The 10,515-nt window shown below is 38.6% G+C and overlaps 1 long non-coding RNA gene across 2 annotated transcripts; it reads right to left on the bottom strand.

The window, feature by feature from the left end:
• Positions 1-200: 200 nt before the first annotated feature.
• LOC110975900 (uncharacterized) lies at positions 201-9,250 on the bottom strand. Of its 2 annotated transcripts, XR_002597774.2 has the most exons (3): positions 8,968-9,250; positions 2,953-3,159; positions 201-588 (listed from the first exon to the last, which is right to left on the bottom strand). It is a non-coding gene; the product is annotated as an uncharacterized LOC110975900 (long non-coding RNA). The 2 variants fall into 2 exon arrangements; XR_015424336.1 differs by lacking the exon at positions 201-588 and having other exon boundaries at positions 1,726-3,159.
• Positions 9,251-10,515: the final 1,265 nt, after the last annotated feature.

Raw genomic sequence — 10,515 nt, 5'->3', positions numbered from 1 at the left:
TTTTTGTTAAGGGATTTTGTGTTGGCATTTTCACATTTGCATAAAGTTTGCAGTTATATTTAAGGCATATACATGTAATCACAAACACTTTTCAATGCATAAGCAGAAAATTTATTTCCCAGAATACAGTCCAAGGTTGTACCGACCTTCAAGCTGGAGTAACATTAAAATGTGCCAGTACTTTCTTATTGAGATGAATCATGGAGGTTCTGCTTTGAACTTTTATTCATGGCATGGCAATAACTTATTTGTGGTAGATAAACTTTGTTCCACACTTTACAAAAGCATTTTTTTTTCCTGATTGTGTTCACCCTCATGAATCCCAAGGTCTCTTTAAAAACTACATTTCATGGAACATTGGTTTCTGCCTATTACGGGGATTTGCAGTTCTTTGTGTCACTGTGAGTCTGACAGGTTTCTCATTGAAGGGAGACTTCTTGTACAAACATTAATGTGCCGCCGTTGTCATAAATTCATTGCGCTTCACTTTTTTTGGGATCAGCTACTTCAAGCAATGTGACTGGCAGCCGAAATACCAGAAAGACTTAGTTTTTGTGTATGTTCTTTTATGAGCAGTCTCCTCAGTACCTGTGGTTAACAAAGAAACAAAATGGGGTCACTAAAAATGTCTGCACAGTTTTTCCTTATTGGACTATTGTGAATGATATGTAAGAATTAGATCAGAATTGATACTTTGAAATGTTTGTTGGCAGCTGCATGTATTCAAACTTACAGGACCCATCTTACATTTACATCAAATTAAAACTAATTGGCAAACTAGTCTGGGTACTGTATTCCAGATTTTCCAGAAGGGAGGGTGTACAGAAGCACTTGAACCCCTTTAGAAAAAGGGAGCTGCTAAGTTTTGTTAAGTCTGGGCAGACAGATTATACAAGTCTTCAAGAACTCTAGTGGTGGGAGCAACTGAAAATTCAAACTTCTTCTCAACTGACACAAATCAACATAATAGAGGTTTGATTTAACAGTTCACATGTATGCAGATTTATCATTTTGTCTTCACTGCAGGGTCCATGTGTAGATCCCAAGTACTGCAGAATGACACCCAGTCAGCTAAATGAATCATAACTTTATGACTAAATGTGTCTGGGGCATGGATCAGCAATCTGGTTCCAAAATAAATACTGCCCCATTTAAATTCAATCATTCAGAAGAATAGGGAGTTGATGAGCCATTCATCATGTGTATAATGGCTGCGTGCGGGTCCTGATGATAAAGAGCTGGGAAAAACCTACAGGCCTAGGGTAGCTTGGAAAGTTTTTCTTTTCTTTTTTTTTTTCTTCAGGGAAGCCTAGTTGGCAGGATGATAGATTGTGCGAGGCACCATATCAGCTTTGTGTAGCTGTTTGATTGAGAGGAATTGGGAGCTGGGAATGCTGCTGGGAGGGTAGGGGAGGGGAATTGGTGGGATGAACAACTTGGAGTAGATTGGAAATATCCAGCTCAGGGACGGGGTCACATGTTGGTCATGTACAAAGACTTTAGCTATTTCCCTTTTTAGTTTTAGTTTCAGACTCGCTTTGGTCTCTTGATTGAACCCTCCCCCTCATAAAGAGAATTATGGGCCCATTTCCAGCTACAGGACTATCACATCAAATATATAGGAAATAACTTTATGTCTAAGTTAAAAAAAGTGATTTTTTTTGTTTTGTTTTGTTTGTTTGTTTGTTTGTTCGTTTTTTTTAACTTTGCTTGAATAAAGCCAGCCTCTGATGAATAGCCATGAATCATACAGTTAGCAGTTCTCATACTTTTTCTGAAAATTATAACATTCAGTGAAGTAATTAATACAGAGCAAGCCAATATTTCATATGCAAAGTTTATTGCTTTGAAAATTGATTACCACAAAGAGTTAAACATGATAGGCAGTACTCTTGTCATGCTTTTTCATGCAGAAAATTGTGACAGGTTAAAAATTAATCTATGATGTTCACTTATAATTTTGTATCACAGTTTTGCCCTTTTTGCATAGTCAGTAATCAGGCACATTTTGCAAGGGTTTTTAAATCACATTTCCACTTCAGGTGTTATTGTGCTCTACATGTACACATATATGTGCATTGAGACCGATATAGCTTTCTTCAATAACCCATCTTCTTGCAATCTCCTCAAATAAAGCCCATTACCTAAATTCTTCTGGATTTAAACTAATCTTAATATACACATTGTATAATTGGCAAACCGATTGAAGACTTACATGCATGTTAAACTCGGGTGTATTTTTTAATTGCTCATTTGATTAAAATAAGACATTGACTGAAACGGAACTTGAAGCCTGTGGGAACACCTTTAAGTGCTCCATCACCTGAGCCATCCACATTACACTGTCTGAAGAACATATATTTTAAATTTCTGGAAAGAACTGTAAAAAAGATATTTCTATGAGATTGATCACTCTCTGTCTCACATAATATGGCTCCTTCCATCTCAGGCCCGACACCCCTGAGAATATAGTCCGGGCAGGTCCAGGGCGTAGTGTACAGTAGGATGCATGACTGGGCCATCATGCTGTGATTTGAACTAGGCAAACTTGACATCATTTTTTCAGCCCCGTCAGAAACCTGGTATGTTTGTTTTTGCCAGAGGGCTGTTCCTGTCCATCTTATTACTGTCAAAAACTTCAGTGACATTTAAGGTAAATACTTTAAGCCAAGGATATGCACCTGAAACATTGATGAAATGGGCTTAAACCTTGGAATACAAATTTTGAAAGGAAAAAGTTGGGAAGGAAATATTTGACAGCTTAATTGAATTTTTGCTTTGTCCTTTGTTTTGGAGTGGTAGCAAAGGTTGAAATAAAGGTTCCAGTCATTGTGAAATCAGCATTGCAGCCTTTTCTAAATACCTAACAGTCTGACTGTCCTTCGTACGCTCTTCAAAACGATCAGAGTTGAAAATACTTCACCAAAACCTCTGGGCAAGAACAAGCCATACCTCAACTGGCCATCCCGTGTTAGACAGGTCTGTGGCTGGGAAGATCTAACACTTGGGCCTTATTCATCAAACCAACTAGCAATGGGTTTCAGCTGGCAGGCCACTCTGTTCCTTGTACAAGCTGATCTGTCTTCAGTGGTAATCCCTGAGCAACAGGTTGCCAGTGTGATCATTCTGACTTGGTCTTGCTATTCCCCTGTGGGAAGACTGATGATAAAAAAAAAAACATAACCCACAGCTGCTCCTGGTGACTGTGTGGCATCAAAAAGCCTGCGTAAAAAAAAAGGATAGATATCCCTTCAAGATGCTGCCAGAGAGCAGGAAGAATTAGAAATTGTGCTTTCGAGTAATGCCTAACTACAATTTCTTTCCCATCGCTTATTGAGATGATTAGGGGAGGGTGTTCATCTACATGTACATTGTAAATGTGAATAAGCCTGTCTGGTGTTTTAACAGTATATACACCAAATGAAGCATGCCAGGGTTCATTCAGGAAAAGCAATACACATGCACAACTGCCATAAGGTCTGCCCCATTAGCACAGCCGCATGTCGACTTGCACACATTGTTCTCCAAGGACCTTGCCTTTTCAAAATGCCGAATGGGCTCATTGCCAAATATCAGCATTTGGTATAAAACAGCTATTTTTTTTATTCAAAACATTTTCAAAAAAAAAGTACTTCTTTTCTGTTACTTTACACCTGGCACTGTGTTAATCCATCAGTGTTGAAATATTGAAATCCAAAATTGTGCAAAAGGGGCTGATGTTGATTTTTCGAGGCTGTGCTAAAGTGTCCTCAAGCTGAAATTGCTTTTAGCAAATGGACAGGTCTACAAGCCTTCAGGAAATATTGCCAAGCTAGTTTCTCGGGCTTTGTCTTGAACTAGGTTTTTTTCCCCACAATTTCATAATAATCCATTCAAAAACAGACTTGTTCAGTATATCTTGCTGGTTACATGCATCAATAATACACCTCCTCCATCATTTGTCAGCTGGCTGTCACTAGGTCACACAGGCCAAATGGATCCCCCACACACACTGGGTGAAAGATGACTTGGGAGAAGGCATGAATAGGAACAAAAGGCACTGCCAGCAGAGCCAATTCATCATAATGTCACTCCTCAAGGCTGTAAACTTTCCACAAGAAAATTCAGTTTCAACGTGTATGTTTTCCCTCCCAAATCTTCAGATTAATTTGTGGAATACGAGTGTATCGGTATGTCACCAAAAGATTTCCAAAGTAGCAAGAAGCATCACGACAAGAAAGGATATGGAGCATATCACACATTGATACTTGTTTTAAATCCGTATCCCTGTGTATACCTGTACAAGATTTTGTTGGCTTGATGTTGCTATTGTTTTGCCAAACGCTGCTAATGCCAATATTCAACACCTCAGATATCTTGCAAGGTTAAGAAAATGAAGCATGTGCTCTTTCTATGCTGAAAGCCTGATGAAGTAGAGTGGTTTTACAAAATTACAAAACATGCCTTACATTTGAATACTTTAAAATTCATCAATTGTTCTGTGTTAAATTGACCGTGTTGTAATTAAATGGTACTGTTATTTACTCCAATTAAACCAATTCAAAAATATGATAATTCACATGTTAACAGTGGACATATTTTGCTGTTGTTGACATGTTTTTATTAAAAAAGTTTTGACAGAAATTATCAGAAAACTCTACTGACATAAAAACACTTGAGAACCAGATGCTGGGAGTACTGGTGATTCAATTGTGTGTTACCAAATGCTGTACTATCGCTTCAAAGGAATCTCCTATCCAATTAGGCACCAGTAGATGCTCAAGTATTGGAGTAGACAATTTCCAGTCACTTTGTCAGCCCCCTCCACACCAAGTGTAAATGTTTGCATGGAACAGATAAGCGAAGTTCAAGTAGTAATTCAATAATAGATGCCAGTGAGCCCTTAAAATCCATTCAAATTGATGTTTGCATGCCGTATTGAACTGTACATTGTAATGGTTTCATCCAAAATGGACTGCATCTCATATAGGAGTGAAACATTCAGATTTTTCTCGAGGGAACATATGAGAAGCAATATACTGGTACCTGACCAGAATTCATCAAGTGTGATAGACTCTCTGAAAACCCCCTCATTGCATAGCATTCATCAAACAGCATGACACTAGATATTTGGGCAGCTTCATCTCTACCTTACTTTGTGCACATACATCCCATGTCCTTACATAACCCCTCCCTTCTAAAACATTTCCGTGTGTTCATCAGCCACCAGAGATCATATGAAGCAAGATATGAGACGGAGAGACCCCCCCTTGCTTTGTGTTGGTCATTGTTTCACTGGAATCTTAGGAATTCATTTCACACATCTTGGGGGAATGTAATTAGGTAACAATAGTCCAGAGTGTGTATAGCGATTGGACATGTGGGGGGGGGTACCCCTCGGTCTCATTGCTTGCTGGATGTGCCAGAGTTAGGCACTTGTGCTCTGGGTTCATCTTCTGGACAGCAGATAAGCATAACTTCATGAAAGAGAAAGAAAAGTTATTGTTTGTTCCAGTGATTGGGTGAATAACACTCTGGGTTGCCATGAAAATGGTGAAGGACGCTTGAACATTGAAAACATATCAGTCAAACGGGTCGATCTGTTGACTCCCACAGAGCTTCTGATGAGGAGTGGTTTACTGCCAACAAAAGGAACACTTTGCCTTACAAAAAGAGCAGTTACAATCTGTACTGCTTTTCCATTTTTAAGAAGATCTTGATGAGTCAGTTACTTCTCATGGACGTAACTTGTGAGGAAAACAGGACCCGAGACATGAATTGTAGAACAAAATTTGTCAGTGTCATTACTGCATAATGAGCTGCACACAAAATGCTCCTTTAATCCTATCTGAACTCCAAACTTAGGTGCTACACAGTTATGGAGTCTATTTGCAGTTGTCTAAATACAGCATGAAACAATGCCGAAGCAATATTATGAAGAGGCTGTCAATCATCCCTGAGCCATACTGGCATTTACACTGTCTGTGTACTTTGACACCAGAGTCAGGTTATCATTGGAGGGCCAGGTTTTCCAATTTTCTTTGACCGAAGGTAATTGATGGCTGGCAAGTAAATTAGTATGACTCTTTGTATGGGACTAACTACATTCAGTGTATGGTAAAAAGGCTATTGACTTTACAGGAATTCTTTATGCTCAGATGGGAAGACTGCTGTGCTTTAATAATCTCATCATAAAAAAGATAGATATTCAACGGATATGATTCATACAAAAAGTATTGCTAGATGTGTAAACCTTCCATTTGCAATGTAGATGATGAGATTATTAAAGCACAGCAGTCTTCCCGTCTGAGCATAAAGAATTCCTGTAAAGTCCACAAGTTACCAAGTATCTTAACCTGCATTCACCAAGAAAAACATATTCATTACATTCAGGTTCAAGAAAATGAAAGACAATGTGAATTAAGTCACATTACTTTCGAGTTATACTCCAATGTGATTAAGCAAAGTGATTTTTAATTTCCATGTAAATAGGCCAAGTGATTTGTAATTCCCACGTAATTAGGCGAAGGGATTTGTAATTCCAATGTAATTACATGTAGGTGAAGTGATTTCTACCCCCACATGTATGCTCAGCCACACAATCATTGATACTTACAAACACGTAATTCAAAACAAACAGTATTGCACTCAAACTCCATGCTTGTCTGTTAGGAATAATAGGATGGATTACATTAGATATTAAGTAAGAATTAGCTGATATGCAGTGGGACTTATTATCAAAAATTATTCACCAGTGATGAATAGTGCAAATAGATACTAGCTGCAGAAAGCTTTCTAAATGAATTTTGTACTTAATTGCTGTGCCCTCTCATAGTTACAGGACATCAATCATTATAGCATATTCCATCATTTGTGATAAGACGGCGTGAACTCACTGCCCTTTGCTATCTATTTTATTCCATTATCTTCCCAACAATGACAGGTACCCGTTTACAGTTTCAGGGCTATAGTCAGCATAGTTTGCAAAGATAAACGTAGACCCCAGGATCAAATATTGATATGTTTAGAAATGGGCATAAAAAAGAAAAGAGATGATGGAAAATGTTGGGCTTGGTTCTTCACCAGGCCTTGGCAACCCTGTCCACATATGTTTGCACTGTGCGGGTCTGTGTTATTATTATTATCCATCCATCTGAATAGCATCACGCTCAACTTGATTTGGAAGATTTTGTCAATGAAAGCCAACTTTAATCATGTCTGTATTGATCATAATCTGTACTTGATTATTCTTGCATGACCCATTTTCAACTCCATGTATTTCAAGTCCCCTCTCTCCCATGTGTCAGTAGTCACGCAACTGCAGTTATGATTGATTTTACAGACACAAACCTTTAAAACCATTGATTCATACGGTACATCTTGATTTAGCTCTTAAGTATGATTTTACATACACCCTCGGGGATTAGTGCTAATAATTCAGTTCTCATTATGAAATCAACTCATATAGCCTTTCATTGACAGAATAACTACATTCAGATTTTTCTGAATATCTTTGTAAAGCAAAGCATGATTACTAAATAATCAAACTCCCCCTGCATCTTAACTGAGCCATCATGCATAGGAGTTATTCAGACAATTTTTTAAGTTAGACAATTGCTGAATTTTATCTCATATAAAAGTGTGCACAAGCGTTGCCTTATATGCTTTCAGATGAAAAGAAAACTTTTAAGGAACACTCATCCCCACAAAAATGATCACCTTGCCAACGATTAGTTATCTTTTGCATCTATACAGCATATACCACATCAAATGTGGCATTGGTAACGTTCGTGTGCTAGGAAGTTTTTCAAAGCCACCACTTGCATAATTCTGGTACAATGGAGGCAAGGCTATGTACTGCTCAGCGTGGTGGAAACACTCATCAAAATAATTACTACTTTACAGTAACATTTCTGATGGTACAAAGATGTATGAAGTACACATTCTGAAACTAATCTTAAAGCAATACATTCATATCAATGGAACAACAACCTCCACTTATGTCACATTGCAATTCAAAATAACAAATGTTAGTGTTTTTCAAGTCACAGCATCTTCTTCAGTCGTGATATTTCAGTATGATCTTGCAAGGTGACTCGTCTTCCCCTTACACAAAATCCCCGGTCAGCTTTTTGCCCCCTTGTGAACTAAAGAAAACCCAGTCACTGAACAAAGCACACGGCACCTTACCCTATGGTTAAAAGCACCACAAAGTTTGGTTGGTGGTGAATGAGCACTGTAGAGACAGGAGACGGAGCTTATGCAAAACCCATTCCAAACAGAGGTTATGGCTGAGAGAAATTGACCCTTCTTGCAGAAAGTGGGTCAGCATGACAACCAGAAGACTTGGTATCAGGTACCTTGACAAGCCAAATAGCTCCTTGGGTCACAAACCTGAAACAAACAGCTTTTATCTCTGATAACAACTCAGCTTGTTAAAGACCTCCAAGCATGCCAGTGAGCAGTATTCACACATGTAGGGAAAAAATAACCACCTTGGTCTACATTTGGGAGAGCAGTATCTTCCCAGATTAAACTTTTTTTCTTGCTTCAAAAGATGTACATATGATTTGGGAGATGTTAATTTTGTTGCTATTGTCCAGACACAAGGATTTGATGTGTTAAGGTCTTACATCTGCATTCTGTTGCTTGATTTGCTGAGTTTCACAAATGTGAAACTGAAATTGAAATTGCCTTGGTGGAAGTTGCATAATTTTTTTTTTCAAGATTGATTTCATTAGCATTCCTTTACCAAAAGGGCTACTTTTCAGGACCACCCAACAAGTCTTTTTTTGTTGTTGTCGGTGCTTATTAATAGCGTTATTTAAACTTTCTCAAAGCATGCTTTCCAACTGTTTTGGTGACAGCAAAGGGGGCTCAGTGTAATTCTACATGAAGCTTGCAGTTCCACGTTTCTGTTCTTGGAAGTCAAGAAATGATGATGTATTGCTCCTCACAAGCCCTCCTGATTGATCTACATAAATATACCTCATCATCATCAGCTGCATGTGCCCCATTCTTCAGCTGCCTTTCCCTTGCACAAGACCTCACTTCTCCTATTTGTAGGTCAAGTTGGCTCTCTCTGGCACCTGGCACTGATTGATGTTTTGTCTCCCCCATTCAGGTCACCAGTTGTGTCCTTCTTGACAACCAAGATGGCCACCGACCCTTGTCCAATCAAGATCCAGTGTCTCCCATTTTGGTTGCAACCACCAACCGTTTGCACTTGTCGTTCCTTTGTGCAGTTTTTGGTCTGTCCACTGACGATTTGAAAAACGTGTACTGTCAACACTTGGGCTTGGATCCACCTCTTGTTTTGATAGGATCAGATGTTGGAGCATGCTTGGGAAACCGTCAAAATTGAATTTACAAAATAAACTTGAGGACAGGCATATTACAATTGAACTTCAAAGAATTTTGCAAGAACAAAATGTTGTACTTGCCATGAAAGTTTATCAAGAGGTGAAGTGAGTTTTGAATTACTCACTTCAGTTGTAAGCCCTACAATCAAAGAAAGTATTTTCACGATTCATAATTATATGAATGTCATTGCCAGTGTGGTGAGTAACCTGCACAGCATTTACAGTCTTTATCGTTAGGTTTCTTAAGTTTCTGTAGTAAGTGTCTGTAGCAGGCATCCCCAAGTCTTTTATGACCTGCCTCCTGAGTGTTGTTCCTTTCAAGGTTATCTTTAAAAGTGCGTGGGCCTTCATAGGTGCATTCCAGACATTAAAATAAACACTCAAACTCACTGCCACAACTGCGCTTGTTCACAAGCATCCTGATTAAACATTGTGCAATTCAGGAGGTTCTTGCTTCAGGGAGTCCTTTCTCCGGGAATAATGAAAGGTCACAGATCAGAATGTTCCACTGCACCCAAGAAATCTGTGTACCGAATTTTTTTCTCGCATCTTTGTTCAAGAGTGCACATTCGATTGTTTCCACATGACCAAAATACAGGCTGGGAAGGATGCCATGAAATGTACATGCTGAAGGGATGTCATGTTCCTCAATATGGATGTTGTTTCCATTAAACTTTATAACTAGTCACTTTTACCATCTCAAATTCTATGAGCTTGAATGTCAAAATGAATCACTGTTAAGCGTGCAACAAAGGTTTTATCTTTCACATGTACATGTGTGGTCTTATGCATAGTGACCATCTGCATTGGGTATCTATTTAAGTTTCTTTTTCTTTTTTACAAATGACCTGGAATTTTACCAGGCAAGGGCGGCTGTTCCTCAAACATAATTGATTATAAAGGCCGATCCTGCGTTAAGGCATTTACCAAAGTTTGAACAAGAAACTTAATGCCGGTTTTAATGCCCAGCAACCAGGTTGTTGGAACTGTGTTTGCAAATGGATTTTACAGCCAAAATTACATGTTCATGCATGTAGAATACTGTGTTTACTCATTCTTGTTATTTTGGTGCATTGCATGTTTTTACACAACAAAGTAGTTCTGAAGCAGGCTACCCCTCTTCCTCAGACTCCTAAAAAAAGGCAGCTGTTTGGACCACTTTTCATTGCATTTC

This window comes from Acanthaster planci, linkage group LG02, assembly GCF_054643075.1.
Source record: "Acanthaster planci isolate LZ-2023a linkage group LG02, COTS_SCS, whole genome shotgun sequence".
NCBI classification, from domain to species: domain Eukaryota; kingdom Metazoa; phylum Echinodermata; class Asteroidea; order Valvatida; family Acanthasteridae; genus Acanthaster; species Acanthaster planci.
This window is presented reverse-complemented; position numbering and strand designations above follow the sequence as displayed.